Raw genomic sequence first — 20,185 nt, forward strand, 5'->3', positions numbered from 1 at the left:
CCCCTTGTATATTCTTGGCTTCTTTGTCCTCAGTGAACTGACCATATACTCTTAGGTTTATTTTTGTGCTATTGTTTCCATTGATGTATGTGTTTGTTTTTATGTCAATACCATACTGTTTTGGGGACCATAGATTTGTCATAGAGTTTGAAATCTTGAAGCATGAAGCCTCCAGTTTTGTTTTTCTTCTTTTTCATGATTGCTTTTGCTATTTGGATTCTTTTGGGGTTCCATGAACATTTTAGAACTGTTGGTTTTATTTCTGTGAAAAATGCTCTAGAAATTTTGATTGGGATTGCATTGAATCTGTATATTGCTTTGGGAAATATGGATATTTTAACAATATTAATTCTTTTAATTCGTGACCAAAGACTATCTTAACGTTTATTTGTGTTGTCTTCAGTTTCTTTCCTTAATATCCTGTGGTTTTCAGTACACAGGTCTTTCACTCTCTCAGTGAAATTTATTTCTACATATTTTTCTCATAAAATTGTAAGTAGAATTATTTTCTTTATTTCTTTCAGATACTGTGTGGTTAAGGGTATAGAAATGCCACAGATTTTTGTATGTTGATTCTGTATCCTGTAACTTTATTGAATTAATTTATTAGTTCTACCGTTTTGGGGGGTAGTCATATATAAGACCATGTTTTCTGAAAAGAGAGAAAGGTTTACTTCTTCCTCTTCACTTTGGATACCTTTTTATTTCTTGTTTTTGTTTCAGTCTGCTCTGGCTTAGACTTCAGTACTGTCTTGAATAAGAGTAGTGAGCGTGGATACCCTTATCTTTTTCCTGATTTTAAAAGAAAAGCTTTCAGTTTTTCATCATTGGGTACAAGGTTAGTAGTGGGTGTGCATTAGTCTGTGTATTTTGTGGTATGCTCCTTCTCTTCCCAACTTGTTGAGAGCTTTTGTCATAAAAGTGTTTTGAATTTCGTTGATTTCTTTTTCTGCATCAGTTGAAAGGGTCATATATTTATTCTTCTTTCTATTATCATTGTGGATCACCCTTATCAATTTATATATATATAATTTATATTGATTCATATGTTATGTTATATATAATTATATATAATAGAGTGATATTGTGCCATTCTTTCATGCCAGGGATAAGTTTCATTTAATCATGGTGTATGATCTTCTTATTTTTCTGTTGAGTTTGGTTAGACTTTTGCTGAGATATTTTGCATTTATTTTCATCAGGCATATCTGCCTATAGATTTATTTTCTTGTAGTGTTCTTTATCTGGCTTTGGTGTCTGTGGGATGCTGTCCTCAAAAAGAGCTTGTGAGTGTTCCCTCTTCCTCAGTTTTCTGGGAAGCGTTTGATAATGATTGGCATTATTTTTTAATGTTTGGTAGGATTCACCAGTGAAACCATCTGGTCTCGGGCTTTTCTTTGTCAGGAGATTTGTGTTTATTGTTTCAGTGTCCTCATTTATTATTTGTCTGGTCTGGCTTCTATTTGTGATTCAGTCTTGGTAGTTCTGGGAATTTATTCATTTATTCTAATTTATTGAATTTGTTGCTGTATAATTGTTAATAATAAACTCTTATGGTCCTTTGTATTTCTTTGATGTCTCTTATTGATCAGATTTTTGGACTTCTTTCTTTTTTCCTTGGTTAGCATAGCTAAAACTTTGTCAAGTTGCTTTATTTTTTAAAAACCAAACTTTTAGTTGATTTTTTTCTCTGTTTTTTTTAGTCTTTTATCCACTGTTTATTCTCTAATCTTTGCTCTGTCCTTTCTTCTCCTAATTTTGTGCTTACTTCTTTTTTTTTTCCTGCTTCCTTCACAGACAAAGTTCAGTTATTTTTTTGAAAACTTTCATTTTTTAAAATGTAGGCACATGGGGCTTCCCTGGTGGCCCAGTGGTTAAGAATCCACCTGCCAATGCAGGGGACATGGGTTCGTGCCCTGGTCCGGGAAGATCCCACATGCTGTGGAGCAACTAAGCCTGTGCACCACAACTACTGAGCTTGCGCTCTAGAGCCCGCAAGCCACAACTACTAAGCCCACATGCTGCAACTACTGAAGCCCACGCGCACCTAGAGCCCGTGCTCCGCAACAAGAGAAGCCACTGCAATGGGAAGCCCGCGCACCGCAACTAAGAGTAGCCCCCACTTGCCACAAGTAAAGAAAGCCCGCGCGCAGCAACAAAGACCTAACACAGCCAAAATAAATAAATAAATTAATTAAATAAATAGGAAAAAAAAATTTTTTAAACAAATAAAATGTAAGCACATAACTACTTTTGATGTATTTCCTGAATTGTGGTAGTTTGAATTTTTATTTTTATTTTTCTCAAGATACTGTGGAAATTTTCTTTCAGTTTCTACATTGACCCTTTGATTATTAAGGAGTGTGTTAATTACCATGTATTTGTAAAATGTTCAGCTTTTTCTCCTATTGATTTCTAGTTCCATATCATTGTGGTTGGAAAGTTATGAGCTATGATGTTAATCTTAAATGTGTTAAGGGTGGCTTTGTGGCCAAGGAATGACATATCCTGGGGAATATTTTCTGTGCCCTTGAGAAGAATGTGTTTTCTGATGTCCTCGGATGGAATGTTTTGTATATATCTGTTCTGTTTACCTTTCTGAAGTGTTATGCAGGTCAATGTTCTCTCATTAATTTTCAGTCTGAATGATCTATCCAATGTTTACAAGTGGGTATTGAAGTGTTTGACTATTGCTTTTTTGCTTTTTCTCCATGCGGTTTTATTTTTTTAATTAGTTAATTAATTAATTTATTTATTTATTTTTGGCTATGTTGGGTCTTCCTTTCTGTGCAAGGGCTTTCTCTAGTTGCGGTGAGTGGGGGCCACTCTTCATCACGGTGCGCGGGCCTCTCACTGTCGCGGCCTCCCTTGCTGCGGAGCACAAGCTCCAGACGCGCAGGCTCAGTAATTGTGGCTCACGGGCCTAGTGGCTCCGCGGCATGTGGGACCTTCCCAGACCAGGGCTCGAGCCCTTGTCCCCTGTATTGGCAGGCAGATTCTCAGCCACTGCGCCACCAGGGAATCCCTCCATGCGGTTTTGTTAATATCTGCTTTAAATATTACATATCCAGTGTTGAGTGCATATACATTTATATTTAGAATAGTTTCTTGATAATTTGATCCATTTATCACTGTACAGTAACATTCTTTCTCTCTTATGACTAATCTTGATTGAAAATATGTATTAGCTGATATAAGTATAGTTTTGGTTGCCATTTGCATGAAATTTTTTTATATCCTCTCACTTTAACATATATATGTCCTTAAAGGTAAAGTGGTCTCTAGACAGCATATTGTAGGTTCTTTTTGTGAAATTAATTCAACCACTTTCTACCTTTTAATTGGAGAATTTAGTCTGTTAAAGTTTAACTTAATTGTTGATAAGGACTTACAATTACCCTTTCATGGTTTTCCATTTATTAATGTTGTTGTTATTGTTCCTTTGTATTTTTTTTGATGTGGTATGTGCTCATTATTTTACTTTATCTTTTGTGTAACTACACTAGTTTGTTTTCCATAGTTTCCATGAAATTTATATAAAATATCTTGTATGTAAAATATACTGAAGTTAATAATAATGAAATTTTAATTTTATAATTTTTTTCATTATTTTACATATATTTTATATGTATTTTCTCATTATTTTACGTAAACAATAAATTATCTATCCCCTGAAAAATAGCTGTGTGTATACACATACATATATATACAAATATACACATATATATGTTATATGCATATATATATACCAATATACTTACATATGTATACGTATACACTCATATAGGTATTGGTATATTTTATCTCTCTATGTAAGTTTTATTGTTTCATTTAAGGAAATAGTTTAATTTTTCTTTTCTTCAAATCTGCATTATCTATATAAAGAGTACTTGATAATTTTATTCATATAGGCTTTTCACATGTGTTGTTAGATTTATTTTTATTTTATTTTATTCTTTTAAAATTGCAGTCTTGCTTTTAATATACCATAAGCCCAAAGAATCCATGGAAAATTGTTACAGAAAATAAGACAATAAAATATTGTAAGGACTATAACAGAAGCATATAGTACACAGTTCATATAGACACATCCCAAGTAGTTACAAAGTATATTAAAAGGGAGGCTGCAATTTTAAAAGAATAAGATAAATTATACCCACAAACTCCCAATCTTTCCTGGAACATTGCAATCTGAAACCCTATTGTAGGAAGCAGAAGATTCCAGGAGACATTCTACAAATGAAGGGTGGACTCTAAACCCTGTGGGTGGATAAGGAATTTTGGAAGGAATGTATCCTCACCCAAGGAGAGCAGGTTCCTCTTTTTTGAGATACTTTGTCAAACACTCAATAAATATTAGAGCTTGGGTTTTACTCCAGTTTACTTGAACTAGAATTTATCTAAAAAGAACACTGAGAAATACATGAAGACAACCCTAATTAATGTTTACAGCAGTTTCTTTATTTTTTTTATAAATTTATTATTTTATTTATTTTTGGCTGCATTGGGTCTTTGTTGCTGCGCATGGGCTTTCTCTAGTTGAGACGAGCAGGGGTTACTCTACGTTGTGGCACGCATGCTTCTCATTGAGGTAGCTTCTCGTTGCGGAGCATGGGCTCTAGGCACACCAGCTTCAGTAGTTGTAGCACACAGGCTCAGTAGTTGTGGCTCGCGGGCTCTAGAGTGCGGGCTCAGTAGTTGTGACGCACGGGCTTAGTTGCTCTGTGGCATGTGGGATCTTCCCAGACCAGGGCTTGAACCCGTGTCCCCTGCATTGGCAGGTGGATTCTTAACCACTGCGCCACCAGGGAAGTCCCTCCAATTTGTTAAGTCCAGAAAAGTTAGCCTAGGTACCCAACTAACACAATTGGCTGTACTGTAATAGGTTTATACTACTTTTCACACAAACAATACATAAAAAACAAACACAGAAAATAAAACATTTTTAAACTTACAGTACAGTACCTTGAAAAGTACAGTAGTATAGTACAACAACTGGCATGCTGGGGCTGGCATCGAGTGAACCAGGCAAGAAGAGTTACTGACTGGAGGAGGGAAAGGAGGTGGGAAATGGTAGAGCTGCTGCAACGTTCATGTACTGTTCTATGTTCAGGTCCAGTACCTCAAAAACTAACAGTGCCTCCTCAAATAAAGAAAATCCCTTTGCCATTTCCTGTGTCATGAATCTCTTCGGTTCCTCAGTTACTTTTTCTTCCTCCTGTCCCTCTTCATCCTTTCTCTGGGCCTCCAATTCCATCAGTAAGCTCCTCATGTTGCACAGCAAGGAGTTCAGCGAAATCGTCCTCTTGCAGATCTAGCTCCAGCTTCTCGCTGAGGGTCACTACGTTGCTGAAGACCTCTTCGGACTTCTGATCTACCTTCTCAAATCCACAAAAATCATGAACAAACTGTGGGCAAAGGTTCTTCCAAACCCCATTCATGGTGACCGCCATACCCTCACACCATGCAAAGTCAATGTTTTTTATGGTCTTGTAGATGTTATAGTCCTTCCAAAGTTGTCCCTAGGTTGTTCCTGATTTGTCACTTACCTTTACTGCCTGACAAAAAGTGTGACATAAATAATATTTCTTGAAAGTCGCTATAACGCCCTGGTCCATAGGTTGGATGAGCAACGTAGTATTTGGTGACAGATGCAGTACTTTGACGTTGGGATGAAAGTCATCCATGAATGGGGGGTGGCCCAGAGCATAGTCGAGCAGCAAAAGAATGTTTTGCTGGAACGTCCTTCTCCAAGCAATATTTCTCTACATCTGGGATAAAGTGGTGGCAAAACCAGTCCTGGAACGTGGCCTGTGTAATCCGGGATTTGGGGTTACGCTTCCACACAACAGGAAGAGAGCCCTTGGCTATGTTTTTAAGGGTTCTTGGGTTCTGTGAATGATAAACTAAGAGAGGTTTCAGCTTCAATTCACCGGAAGCATTGCCACCAAACAACAGTTAGCCTATCCTTTGCTGCTTTACAGCCCGGCATCAACTTTTCCTCCTTACTGATGTAACTTCGGTCTGGCATCCTCTTCCAGTACAGTTGTGTCTCATCCACATTAAAAACCTGGTTGGGTAAATACACACCATCATCAATAATTTCTCAAAGTGTTTCTGGAAGTTCCTGGACAGCTACCCTATCTGCACTTGCTGTCTCTCCACTTACTTTTACATTGTGAAGGCTGGCTCTAGCCTTGAACCGATGAAACCAGCCATGGCTGGCATTAAAAGATGTGCCCTCTGATTCTTTGCCGTGTTTCTTCTTCAAGTCTTCATAAAGGCTTTTAGCTTTCTCTTGAATCAGCGTTAAGTTGAGCAGGACTCAGCGCTGATGTTGATCCTGCATCCGCACACTGAGAAGTTTCTCCATCTCCTCCATCACTTTTCCATGCTTCTTGGATATTTTGTCAACATCGTCGGCACAGCAGACTTCACATGTTCCATGATCTTGTCCTTGTTCTTTAGATTCGTGCCAATGATTGAATGATTCATGTTATAAGAATGAGCGATGTCTAACATCTTTTTGCCTCGCTCCACTCTCTCAATTACTTTCACTTTTGTTTCCGTCATTATCGCTTGGCGCTTCTTAACAGTACCAGCTACATCACCTCTGCTTTTACGCTTGCTTCCAGACATCTTGGGCTTGAAATAAAGGTACTGTACTACTGTACTCTATACAGTACTGTAAAGTACACAAAAGCACAACCACATATAGAGGAAGCACGCACGTGACAATGTATGCCAGACACGTGAACTAACTTACATGATTGGACACGCGAATGGACGTTTGCATCTTTGAAAGTTTGCAACTTGAAGGTTCGTATGTAGGTGACTTACTGTATTTGTACTGCCTAAGGAGAACTACCTAGGAAAATTTTGGTATGACTTATGTCAGAGAATGTTTTGCTTATGTTCTCTTCTAGGAGTTATAAGGTGTCCTATCTTATATTTAAGCATATAAGCCGTTTTGAGTTTATTTTTGTGTATGGTGTGAGGGTATGTTCTGACTTCACTGATTTGCATACGGCTCTCCAACTTTCAAAACACCACTTGCTGAAGAGACTATCTTTTCCCCATTGTATATTCTTGCCTCCTTTGTCAAAGGTTAATTGACCATAGGTGTGTGGGTTTATTTCTTAGCTCTCTATTCTATTCCATTGATCCATGTATCTCTTTCTGTGCCAATACCATGCGGCTTTGATTACTGTAACTTTGTAGTATTGTCTGAAGTTTAGGAGGGTTATGCCTCCTGCTTTGTTCTTTTTCCTGGGGATTGTGTTCACATTTCTGACTTTTTATGGTTCCAGATACATTTTAGGATTATTTGTTCTAGTTCTGGGGAAAATGTCATGGGTAATTTGATAGGGATCACATTAAATCTGTAGATTGCTTTGGGTAGTATAGCCATTTTAACAGTATTAATTCTTCCATCCAAGAGCGTGGGATGTCTTTCCATTTCTTTGAATCATCTTCAGTTTCCTTTACTAATGTTTTGTAGTTCTCAGTATATAAGTCTTTCACCTCCTTGGTGAGGTTTATTCCTAAGCATTTTATTTTTTTGATGCCATTAAAAAAAGGATTGCTTGTTTACATTTCCTTTCTGATATTTCATTGTTAGTGTAAAGAAATGCAACCAGGGACTTCCCTGGTGGCTCCGTGGTTGAGAATCCGCCTGCCAATACAGGGGACACGGGTTTGAGCCCTGATGCAGGAAGATCTCACATGCCGTGGAGCAACTAAACCTGTGTGCCACAACTACTTAGCCTGCACTCTAGAGCCAGTGAGCCACAAATACTGAGCCCATGTGCCACAACTACTTAAGCCTGCGTGCCTAGAGCCCGTGCTCCACAACAAGAGAAGCCACTGCAATGAGAAGCCTGCGCACCACAAGAAAGTCTAGTCCCCACTGGCCACAACTAGAGAAAGCCCGTGCACAGCAATGAAGACCCAATGCAGCCAAAATAAATTTAAAAAAAAAGAAAGAAAAACCAGGAAATGCAACCAATTTATATATGTTAATCTTGTATCCTGCTACTTTGCTGAATTTGTTTATCAGTTCTAGTAGTGTTTGTGTGGAATTTTTAGGGTTTCCTTTATATATATTATCATGTCATCTGCATATAATGACAACTTTACCTCTTCCCTTCCAATTTGGTTAGATTTTATTTCTTTTTCTTGTCTGATTGTTGTGGCTAGGACTTCCAATACTATGTTGAAGAGAAGTGGTGAGAGTGGGCATCCTTGTCTTGTTCCAGATTTTAGCGGGAAGGCTTTCACGTTTTTAACATTGAGTATTATATTGGCTGTGGGTTTGTCATAAATAGCTTTTATTATGTTGAGATATGTTCCCTCTATACCTGCTTTGGTAAGAGTTTTTATCATGAATGGATATTGAATTTTATCAAATGCTTTTTTGACATTTATTGAGATGATCATTTGGTTTTTGTTTTTCCTTTGTTGAAGGGGTGTATCACATTGATTGATTTGCATATGTTGAAACATCCTTGTGACCCTGGGGTGAATCAAACTTGGTCATGGTTATGATCTTTTTATGTGTCGTTTGGATTAGTTTTCCTAATATTCTGTTGAGAATTTTTGCATCTATATTTATCAAAGATATTGGCCTGTAATTTTCTTTTTTGTTAGTGTCTTCATCTGGTTTTGGTGTCAGGGTGATGGTGGCTTCATAGAATGTCTTTGGAAGTATTCCTTACTCTTCAATCTTTTCAAAGAGTTTGAGAAGAATCAGTATAAGTTCTTCTTTGTATGTTTGGTAGAATTTGCCTGTGAAACCATCTGATCCTGGACTTTTGTTGGTAGGGAGGTTTTTTTTTTTATTACAGATTCTATTTCACTTCTAATGATCAGGCTGTTCAAGTCATCTATTTCTTCTTGATTCCATTTTTGTTGGCTGTTAAAAAAAAAAGCATTTTTAGATTATGTTAGCACCTAAATATTTACCATGTATTAGACCACAAAAAGGCAAAGGAAAAAAATTAAAATATTTTTTCAAATAGATAAAGTATTGAAATATTGTTTAAGAAATTGGGATAATAATAGTAATTATAATGACGACAGGGAGAGACCTTCAAGATGGTAGAAGAGTAAGACGTGAAGATCACCTTTCTCCCCACAAATACATCAAAAATACATCTACATGTGGAACAACTCCTACAGAACACCTACTGAATGCTGGCAGAAGACCTCAGACTTCCCAAAAGGCAAGAAACTCCCCACGTACCTGGATAGGGCAAAAGAAAAAAGAAAAAACAGAGACCAAAGAATAGGGATGGGACCTGCATCTCTGGGAGGGAGCTGTGAAGGAGGAAAAGCTTCCACACACTAGGAAGCCCCTTCACTGGCAGAGACGGGGGTGTGGGCAGGGGGGGAAGCTTCAGAGCCACGGAGGAGAGCGCAGCAACAGGGGTGCAGAGGGCAAAGTGGAGAGATTCCTGCACAGAGGATCGGTGCCGACCCGCACTCACCAGCTTGAGAGGTTTGTCTGCTCACCCGCCGGGGCGGGTGGGGGCTGGGAGCTGAGGCTCGGGCTTCGATTGGATCCCAGGGAGAGGACTGGGATTGGCTGCGTGAAGACAGCCTGAAGGGGGCTAGTGTGCCACAGCTGGCCAGAGGGAGTCCGGGAAAAAGTCTGGAACTGCCTAAGAGGCAAGGGACCACTGTTTTGGGGTGCATGAGGAGAGGGGCTTCCTGCTTCATGTGCCCACAGATGACAGAGAACTGCCTAAGCAAGCTCCAGAGATGGGCGTGAGCCATGGCTATCATCTCAGGCCCCAGAGGTGGGCATGGACAGCTAACACTGCTGCTGCTGCCACCAAGAATCCTGTGTGCAAGCACAGGTCACTACCCACACCCCCCCGGGAGCCTGTGCAGCCCGCCACTGCCAGGGTCCCGTGATCCAGGGACAACTTTCCTGGGAGAATACATGGCATGCCTCAGGCTGTTGCAACGTCACACTGGCCTCTGCCGCTGCAGGCTCACCCCACATTCCAATTATAATTACCATACCCCTCCCTCCCCCCTGCCTGAATGAGCAAGAGCCCCCTAATCAGCCGCTGCTTTAACCCCGTCCTGTGTGGGTGGGAACAGATGCCTGAGAGCGACCTACATGCAGAGGTTGGGCCCAAACCAAAGCTGAACTCCATGAGCTGTGCGAACAAGAGAAAGGGAAATTTCTCAGTGCAGCCTCAGGAGCAGCAGATTAAATCCCCACAATTGACTTGATAAACCCTGCATCTGTGGAATACCTGGATAGACCACGAATGTTCCCAAATTGAGGTGGTAGATTTGGGAGCAACTGTAGACTTGGGGTTTGCTTTCTGCTTCTGATTTGTTTTGGGTTTTATGTTTATCTTAGTTTAGTTTTTAGTGCTTGTTATCATTGGTGGATTTGTTTTTTGGTTTGGTTGCTCTCTTCCTTTTTGTTTTTCTTTTTTCTCTTTTGTGAGTGTGTGGGTGTATGTTTCTTTGTGTGATTTTTGTCTGTTTAGGTTTGCTCTTACCATTTGTCCTAGGGTTCTGTCTGTTCGTTTTCTTGTTTTGTTTTTTTCCTTTTATGAGTGTGTGTGTGTGTGTGTATGTTTCTTTGTCTGATTTTGTCTCTTCAGTTTTGCTTTTACCATCTGTTTTGGGGTTCTATCTGTTTGTTTTTATTTTCTTTTCTTTTTTTCTTCTTTTTCTTCCAAGCCGTGTGGCTGGCAGGGTCTTGGTGCTCAGGCGGGGTGTCAGGCCTGAGCCTCTGAGGTGGGAGAGTTGAGTCCAGGACATTGGACCACCAGAGGCCTCCCAGCCCCACGTAACATTAATCAGTGAGAGGTCTCCCAGAGATCTCCGTCTCACACTATGACCCAGCTCCACCCAATGGCCAGCAAGCTCCAGTGCTGGACGCCCCATGCCAAACAACTAGCAAGACAGGAACACAGCCCCACCCATTAGCAGAGAGTCATACTAAGAGTCATACTAAGTTCACAGACACCCCAAAACACACCACCGGAAGTGGCCCTGCCCACCAGAAGGACAAGATCCAGCCCCAGCCACCAGAACAGAGGCACAAGTCCCCTCCACCAGGAAGCCTACACAGGCCACTGACCCAACCTCACCCACTGAGGGCAGACTCCAAAAATAACAGAAACTACGAACATGCAGCCTGCCAAAAGGAGACCCCAAACACAGTAAGTTCAACAAAATCAGAAGACAGAGAAATTAGCCGCAGATGAAGGAGCAAGGTAAAAACCCACCACACTAAACAAACGAAGAGGAAATAGGCAGTCTACCTGAAAAAGAATTCAGAGTAATGATAGTAAAGATGATCCAAAATCTCAGAAATAGAATGGAGAAAATACAAGAAACGTTTAATAAGGACCTAGAAGAACTAAAGAGCAAACAAACAATGATGAACAACACAATAAATGAAATTAAAAATTCTCTAGAAGGAATCAATAGCAGAATAACTGAGGCAGAAGAACGGATAAGTGACCTGGAAGATAGAATAAGAGGAGATAACTTCTGCAGAGCAGAATAAAGAAAAAAGAAGGAAAAGAATGGAGGACAGTCTCAGAGACATCTGGGACAACATCAAACACACCAACATTCGAATTATAGGGGTCCAGAAGAAGAAGAGAAAAAGAATGGCTGTGAGAAAATATTTGAAGAGATTATAGTTGAAAACTTCCCTAACATGGGAAAGGAAATAATCAACTCCAGGAAGTGCAGAGAGTCCCATAAAGGGTATCTCCAAGAAGAAACAAGCCAAGACACATATTAATCAAACTATCAAAAATTAAATACAAAGAAAAAATATTAAAAGCAGCAAGGGAAAAGCAATAAATAACATACAAGGGAATCCCCATAAGATTAACAGCTGATCTTTCAGGAGAAACTCTGCAAGCCAGAAGGGAGTGGCAGGATATACTTTCAGTGTTGAAAGGGAAAGACCTACAACCAAGATTACTCTACCCAGCAAGGATCTCATTCAGACTTGATGGACAAATTAAAACCTTTACAGATAATCAAAAGTTAAGAGAATTCAGCACCACCAAACCAGCTTTACAACAAATGCTAAAGGAACCTCTCTAGGCAGGAAACATGAGAGAAGGAGAAAACCTACAAAAACAAACCCAAAACAATTAAGAAAATGGTCATAGGAACATACATATCAATAATTACCTTAAATGTAAATGGATTAAATGCTCCAACCAAAAGACATAGACTGGCTGAATGGATACAAAAACAAGACCCATATATATGCTGTCTACAAGAGACCCACTTCAGACCTAGGGACACATACAGACTGAAAGTGAGGGGATGAAAAAGATATTCCATGCAAATGGAAATCAAAACTGGAGTAGCAATACTCATATCAGACAAAATAGACTTTAAAATAAAGACTACTACAAGAGACAAAGAAGGACAGTACATACTGATCAAGGGATCAATCCAAGAAGATATAATGATTGTAAATACTTATGCACCCAACATAGGAGTGCCTCAATACATAAGGCAAATGCTATCAGCCATAAAAGGGGAAATCGACAGTAACACAATCATAGTAGGGGACTTTAACACCCCACTTTCACCAACGGACAGGTCATCCAAAATGAAAATAAATAAGGAAACACAAGCTTTAAATGACACATTAGACCAGATGGACTTAATTGATATTTATAGGACATTCCATACAAAAACAACATAATACATTCTTCTCAAGTGCACATGGAATATTCTCCAGGATAGATCATATCTTGGGTCACAAATCAAGCCTCGGTAAATTTAAGAAAATTGAAATCATATCAAGTATCTTTTCTGAGCACAGTGCTATGACACTAGATATCAATTACAGGAAAAAAACTGTAAAAACTACAAACACATGGAGGCTAAACAATATGCTACTAAACAACCAAGAGATCATGGAAGAAATCAAAGAGGAAATAAAAAAATATCTAGAAGCAAATGACAATGAAAACATGACGACCCAGTTCTAAGAGGCAAGTTTATGGCAATACAATCCTGCCTCAAGAAACAAGAAAAATCTCAAATAAACAACCTAACCTTGCACCTAAAGCAATTAGAGAAAGAAGAACAAAAAAATCCCCAAAGTTAGCAGAAGGAAAGGAATCATAAAGATCAGATCAGAAATAAGTGAAAAAGAAATGAAGGAAACAATAGTAAAGATCAATAAAGCTAAAAGCTTGTTCTTTGAGAAGATAAATGAAATTGATAAACCATTAGCCAGACTCATCAAGAAAAAAAAGGAGAAGATTCAAATCAACAGAATTAGAAATGAAAAAGGAGACGTAACAACTGACACTACAGAAATATAAAGGATCTACAAGCTACTATATGCCAATAAAATGGACAACCTGGAAGAAATGGACAAATTCTTAGAAAAGTACAACCTTCCAAGCCTGAACCAGGAAGAAATAGAAAATATGAACAGATCAATCACAAGCACTGAAATTGAAACTGTGATTAAAAATCTTCCAACAAACCAAAGCTCAGGACCAGATGCCTTCACAGGTGAATTCTATCAAGCACTTAGAGAAGAGCTAACACCTATCCTTCTCAAACTCTTCCAAAATATAGCAGAGGGAGGAACACTCCCAAACTCATTCTACGAGGCAACCATCACCCTGATACCAAAACCAAACAAAGACATCACAAAAAAAGAAAACTACAGGCCAATATCACTGATGAACATAGATGCAAAGTTCCTCAACAAAATACTAGCAAACAGAATCCAACAGCACATTAAAAGGATCAAACACCATGATCAAGTGGGGTTTATCCCAGGAATGCAAGGATTCTTCAATATATGCAAATCAATCAATGTGATACACCATGTTAATAAATTGAAGGATAAAAACAGAATGATCATCTCAATAGATGCAGAAAAAGCTTTTGACAAAATTCAACACCCATTTATGATAAAAAACTCTCCAGAGGGCTTCCCTGGTGGCGCAGTGGTTAAGAATCTGCCTGCCAATGCAGGGGACATGGGTTTGAGTCCTGGTCTGGGAAGATCCCACATGCCGTGGAGCAACTAAGCCCGTGAGCCACAACTACTGAGCCTGCGCGTCTGGAGCCTGTGCTCCACAACGGGAGAGGCCGCAACAGTGAGAGGCCTGTGCACCGCGATGAAGAGTGGCCCCCGCTCGCCGCAACTAGAGAAAGCCCTCGCACAGAAATGAAGACCCAACACAGCCAAAAATAAATAAATAAATAAATGAATAAAGAAAGAAAGAAAGAAAGAAAGAAAAAAAACTCTCCAGAAAGTGGGCATACAGGGAACCTACCTCAACATGATAAAAGCCGTTTATGACAAACCCACAGCCAACATCGTTCTCAATGGTGAAAAACTGAAACCATTTCCTCTAAGATCAGGAACAAGACAAGGGTGCCTACTCTCACCACTATTATTCAAGATAGTTTTTGAAGTTTTAGCCACGGCAATCAGAGAAGAAAAAGAAATAAAAGGAATCCAAATCAGAAAAGTAGAAGTTAAACTGTCACTGTTGGCAGATGACATGATAGTATACATAGAGAATCCTAAAGATGCTACCAGAAAACTACTAGAGCTAATCAATTTGGTAAAGTAGCAGGATACAAAATTAATGCTGAGAAATCACTTGCATTCCTATACACTAACAATGAAAAATCTGAAAGAGAAGTTGAGGAAAAACTCAATTTACCTTTGCAACAAAAAGAATAAAATACCTAGGGATAAACCTACCTAAGGAGACAAAAGACCTGAAACTATAAGACACTGATGAAAGAATGATGAAAGAAATTAAAGACAATACAAACAGATGGAGAGATATACCATGTTCTTGGATTGGAAGAATCAACATTGTGAAAATGACTATACTACCCAAAGCAATCTATAGATTCAATGCAATCCCTATCAAACTACCAATGGCATTTTTCACAGAACTACAACAAAACATTTTACAATTTGTATGGAAACAGAAAAGACCCCAAAGAGCCAAAGCAATCTTGGGAAAGAAAAATGGAGCTGGAGGAATCAGGATCCTTGACTTCAGACTATACTACAAAGCTCCAGTAACCAAGCAATATGGTACTGGCACAAAAGCAGAAATATAGATCAATGGAACAGGATAGAAAGCCCAGAGATAAACCCACACACATATGGTCACCTTATCTTTGATAAAGGAGGCAAGAATATACAATGGAGAAAAGACAGTCTCTTCAAAATGTGGTGCTTGGAAAATTGGACAGCTACATGTAAAAGAATGAAATTAGCACACTCCCTAACACCATACACAAAAATAAACTCAAAATCGATTAAATACCTAAATGTAAGGCCAGACACTATAAAACTCTTAGAGGAATACATAGGCAGAACACTCTGTGACATAAATCACAGCAAGATCCTTTTTGGCCCACCTCCTAGAGAAATGGAAATAAAAACAAAAATTAACAAATGGGACCTAATGAAACTTAAAAGCTTTTGCACAGCAAAGGAAACCATAAACAAGATGAACAGACAACCCTCAGAATGGGAGAAAATATTTGCAAATGAAGCAACTGATAAAGGATTAATCTCCAAAATACAGAAGCAGGTCATACAGCTCAATATCAAAAAAACAAACAACCCAATCCAAAAATGGGCGGAAGACCTAAATAGACATTTCTCCGAAAAAGACATACAGATTTCCAACAAACACATGAAAGGATGCTCCACATCACTAATCATTAGAGAAATGCAAATTGAAAGCACAATGAGGTGTCACCTCACACTGGTCAGAATGGCCATCATCAAAAAATCTACAAACAGTAAATGCTGGAGAGGATCTGGAGAAAAGGGAACCCTCTTGCAGTGTTGGTGGGAGTGTAAATTGATACAGCCACTATGGAGAACAGTATGGAGGTTCTTTAAAAAACTAAAAATAGAACTACCATATTACCCAGCAATCCCACTACTGGGCATATACCCTGAGAAAACCATAATTGAAAAAGCGACATGTACCACAATGTTCATTGCAGCACTATTTACAATAACCAGGACATGGAAGCAACCTAAGTGTCCATCGACTGATGAATGGGTAAAGAAGATGTGGTATATATATATATATAATGGAATATTACTCAGCCATAAAAAGAAATGAAATTGAATTATTTGTAGTGAGTTTGATGGACCTGGAGTCTATCATAAAGAGTGAAGTAAGTCAGAAAGAGGAAAACAAATACTGTATGCTAACACAGATATATGGACTCTAAAAAAAAAAATGGTTCTGATGAACCTAGGGGCAGGACAAGAATAAAGATGCAGAAGTAGAAAATGGACTTGAGGACTTGGGGAGGGGGAAGAGTAAGCTGGGATGAAATGAGAGAGTAGCATTGACATATATGCACAACCAAATGTAAAATAGCTAGTAGGAAGCAGCTGCATAGCACACGGAGATCAGCTTGGTGCTTTGTGACCACCTAGAGGGGTGGGATAGGGAGGGTGGGAGGGAGATGCAAGAGGGAGGGGATATGGGGATATATGTATACATATAGCTGATTCACTTTGTTATACAGCAGAAACTAACCCACCATTGTAAAGCAATTATACTCCAGTAAAGATGTTAGAAAAAAAGATAACAACAAAGAATATTAAAAAAAAATAATGACTGAGAATTTCCTCAAATGAAGGTCTGACACCAAAATCACAACATCAAAACAGAGAGGAAAATATGAATAGTAAATAAACTATTTACTATTGAGTAAATCAATATCTCTCAGGAACATTGATGCAAAAATCCTTAACAAAATACTAACAAATCAAATCCAACAATGTTTGAGAGAATTGTATATCATTACTTAGAGTGATTAATCCCAGATATGCAAGGTTGGTTCAGCAGTCTAAAATCAAATAATTATATCCATTAACAACACCCTAATGGAGACAAGTTTTATCATATCAATAAATTCAGAAGACCTTTGAAAAAATCGGGGTCCTGAAATTCTGCCTTGTTTTGAAGTCATCTTCAATTACTTACCCCAAGACATATTTCTAGGCCAGCTGTCATTTATAGTCTCAAGGGCCTTGTTATTATGCAGTGCCTCTAAGCACAGGTTTTCACATTGTAGTTTCAGGAAAGGGCCACAAGGCGACAGGATTTCTTCATGCCCCACTTGGGTTACTGGGGCAACCTGAGCCTTAGGGAAAGTCCTGCTCCTGATTGGAAATTAGAGTGAAATGTGCCTGTCCGAACACCCAAGGACTTGTGTCTCATTCCTTCTCCCCCCTTACCCTTCATCCCCCGGACGAATCACAAGGCTTGCAAAACCGCCTGTTGAGTGTGCTGTCTTCTGGAGGTGAGGAGACTCTAAGGAAAGACGTTGGAAGTGGGAACCACACCACCAGGTGAGTGGAGATTAGGTGACTTTTCAAACCTCTTCCAGCCCAGAAGGTCCACCATACTTTGGGTGTCCGAGGCATGTTTTAGCTGTAGCGGGCCTTGCCTGGATCTGGAGATTGTGGCCCCATGCAGTGGGGAGCAGGCAGTACAAGTCCAAGGGGGCTGCATTTGCTGGAACATCTTCCCCGGCACCCCCAGCTCCACAACAGTCCAGCCTTTTGGACCCAAAACAGCTCTAGCTCTAGGGATGGGACACCAGCTTGGGTTACCACCCCTGAATAAATTTCGTAACCCTTCCTGTTTCTTTTTCTAATTTAATTTTAATTATATAATGGAGTATAGCTGTATATATGTATATGTATGTATGTATACGGAGTATATGTATATGTATATATATGTATATGTATAATTATATAATGGAGTATAGCTGACGTACAATGTTGTGTTTCTTTTTGGTGTACAACAATTTGATTCACTTATACAAAGACGTCTATATATTCTTTTTCGGATTCTTACATATTCTTATATATTCTTTTTTGGTTATTACAATGTGTTAAGTCAAGTTCCGTGTGCTACAGAATAGGTCTTATTGATTATCTATTTTCTCTATATAAGGGTATGTGTGCTTATTCAACTGCCTAATTGATGCCTCACCCACACCTTTCCTTCTGGTAGCCATAAGTTTCTTTACTAAGTCTGTGACTCTGTTTCTGATTTGTAAGTTAGTTCATTTGTATCAATTTTTAGATTCCACCTATAAATGATATTATATGATTTATCTTTCTCTGTCTGACTTATGTCACTTAGTATGGTCGTATCTAGGTCCATCGGAGTTGTTGCAACTGGCCTTGTTTCATTCATTTCATGGCTAATATTCTATTGTATATATGTACCACATCTTCTTTATCCATTCATCCTTTGATGGACAATTTCGTTGCTTAAAAGTCTAGGCTCTTGTAAACAGTGCGACAGTGACTGCTGGGGGTGCATGTGTCTTGTCGATTTATAGCTTTCCCCGTATATAAAACCAGGAGTGGAATTGCCGGATCCTCTGGTAGCTCTATTTTTAGATTCTTAAGGAACCTCCCTAGGTTTCTTCAGAGTGGCTGTTAGCAATCTACATTCCCAGCAAGCACGTAGCAGGGCTCCCTTTTCTCCACGCCCTCTCCTGCATTTCTTCTTTTGAGGCTTTGTTATGATGGCCATTCTGAATGGTGAGAGGTGATATCTCATTGTTGTGTTTTTTGCATTTCCCTCTAATTTGGGATCTTGAGCAGCTTTTCATAGACCTTTTTTTTTCCTTTAAAACAAAACGCAACACTGAGTGAAATTTACCCCTTGAAAGCCGGTTCCCGAAATTCTGCCTTGTTTCAAGTCATTTTCGATTACTAACCCCAAGACGCAGGTGTCATTTACAGCCTCCAGGGCCTTTTGATTACACAGTGCCCCCAAGCACCAGTTTTCAAGTTGTTGTTTGGGGAAACGGCCACAAGGGGGCAGGATTTCTTCAAGCCCCACTCTGGTTATTGGGGCCACCTGAGCCTTAGGGGAAATCCTCTTCCTGACTGGAAATGAGAGTGGAATGTGACTGTCCAAACACCAAAGAGCTTGTGTCTCATTCCTTCTCCCCCCTAACCCATCATGCCCCAGATGAATTCCAAGCCGTGCAAAACTGCCTTTTGAGGGTGATGTCTTCTGCAGGTGGGGCAACTCTCAGGAATAGAGGCCAGAGCTGGGAACCCCACTACCAGGAGTTGTGGAAACCATGTATCTTTTCAAATCTCTTCCAGCCCAGAGGTCCACCATCCTTTGGGTGTCCGAGGTATGTTTTAGCTGGTGGGCGGGCCACCTGACCTGGAGATTTTGGACCCATGTAGTGGGACCAGGCAGTACAAGTCCAAGGGGGCTCCAATTGCTGGCACATCCTCCCCGGCTCGCTCAACCCCATGACAGTGCAGCCTTGGGACCCAAGCCAGCTCTGGCTCCAGGGATGTATCGCCAAGTTGGATCACTGCGCCACAAGCCATTTAGTAACCATCTCTCTCTTTTTTTTGCAATTTAATTGTATAATGGAGTAAAGCTGATTTACAGTGTTGTGTGTCTTTTTGGTGCAGAGCAACTTGAATCACTTATACAGAGACGTCTATATATTCTTTTTCGGACTCTTTTTCCATTGTGGTTATTACAGTGTGTTGAGTCGAGTTCCCTGTTCTCTACAGTAGGTCCTTATTGATTATCTATTTTCTCTATATAAGGGTATCGATACTAATTTAAACCTCCTAATTTATGCCTCCCCCAACCTTTCCCTTTGGTCCCATAAGTTTATTTTCTAAGTCTGTGACTCTGTTTCTGTGTTGCAAGTTAGTTCATTTGTATCAATTTTTAGATTCCACCTATAAGTGATATCATACGACATATCTTCCTCTGTGTGACTTGTGTCAGTTTGTACGATCGTATCTAGGTCCCTGCGAGTTGCAGCAAATGGACTTATTTCATTCATTTCATGATTGAGTAATCTTCCTTTGTATGTATGTACAACGTCTTCTTTACACATTCATCCTTCGATGGACACTTTCGTTGCTTCCAAGTCTTCGCTCTTGGTAACAGCGCTACAATGAACGTTGGGGCGCATGTGTCTTGTCGATTTAAGGTTTTTCCTGGATATACACCCAGGAGTGGAATTGCTGGATCCTCCGGTAGCTCTATTTTTAGATTTTTACGGAACCTCCATACTGTCCCACAGGGGCTGTTAGCAATTTACATTCCCACCAACAGTGGAGCAGGGATCCTTTTTCTCCACG

Source organism: Balaenoptera musculus, chromosome 5 (genome assembly GCF_009873245.2).
Source record: "Balaenoptera musculus isolate JJ_BM4_2016_0621 chromosome 5, mBalMus1.pri.v3, whole genome shotgun sequence".
NCBI classification, from domain to species: domain Eukaryota; kingdom Metazoa; phylum Chordata; class Mammalia; order Artiodactyla; family Balaenopteridae; genus Balaenoptera; species Balaenoptera musculus.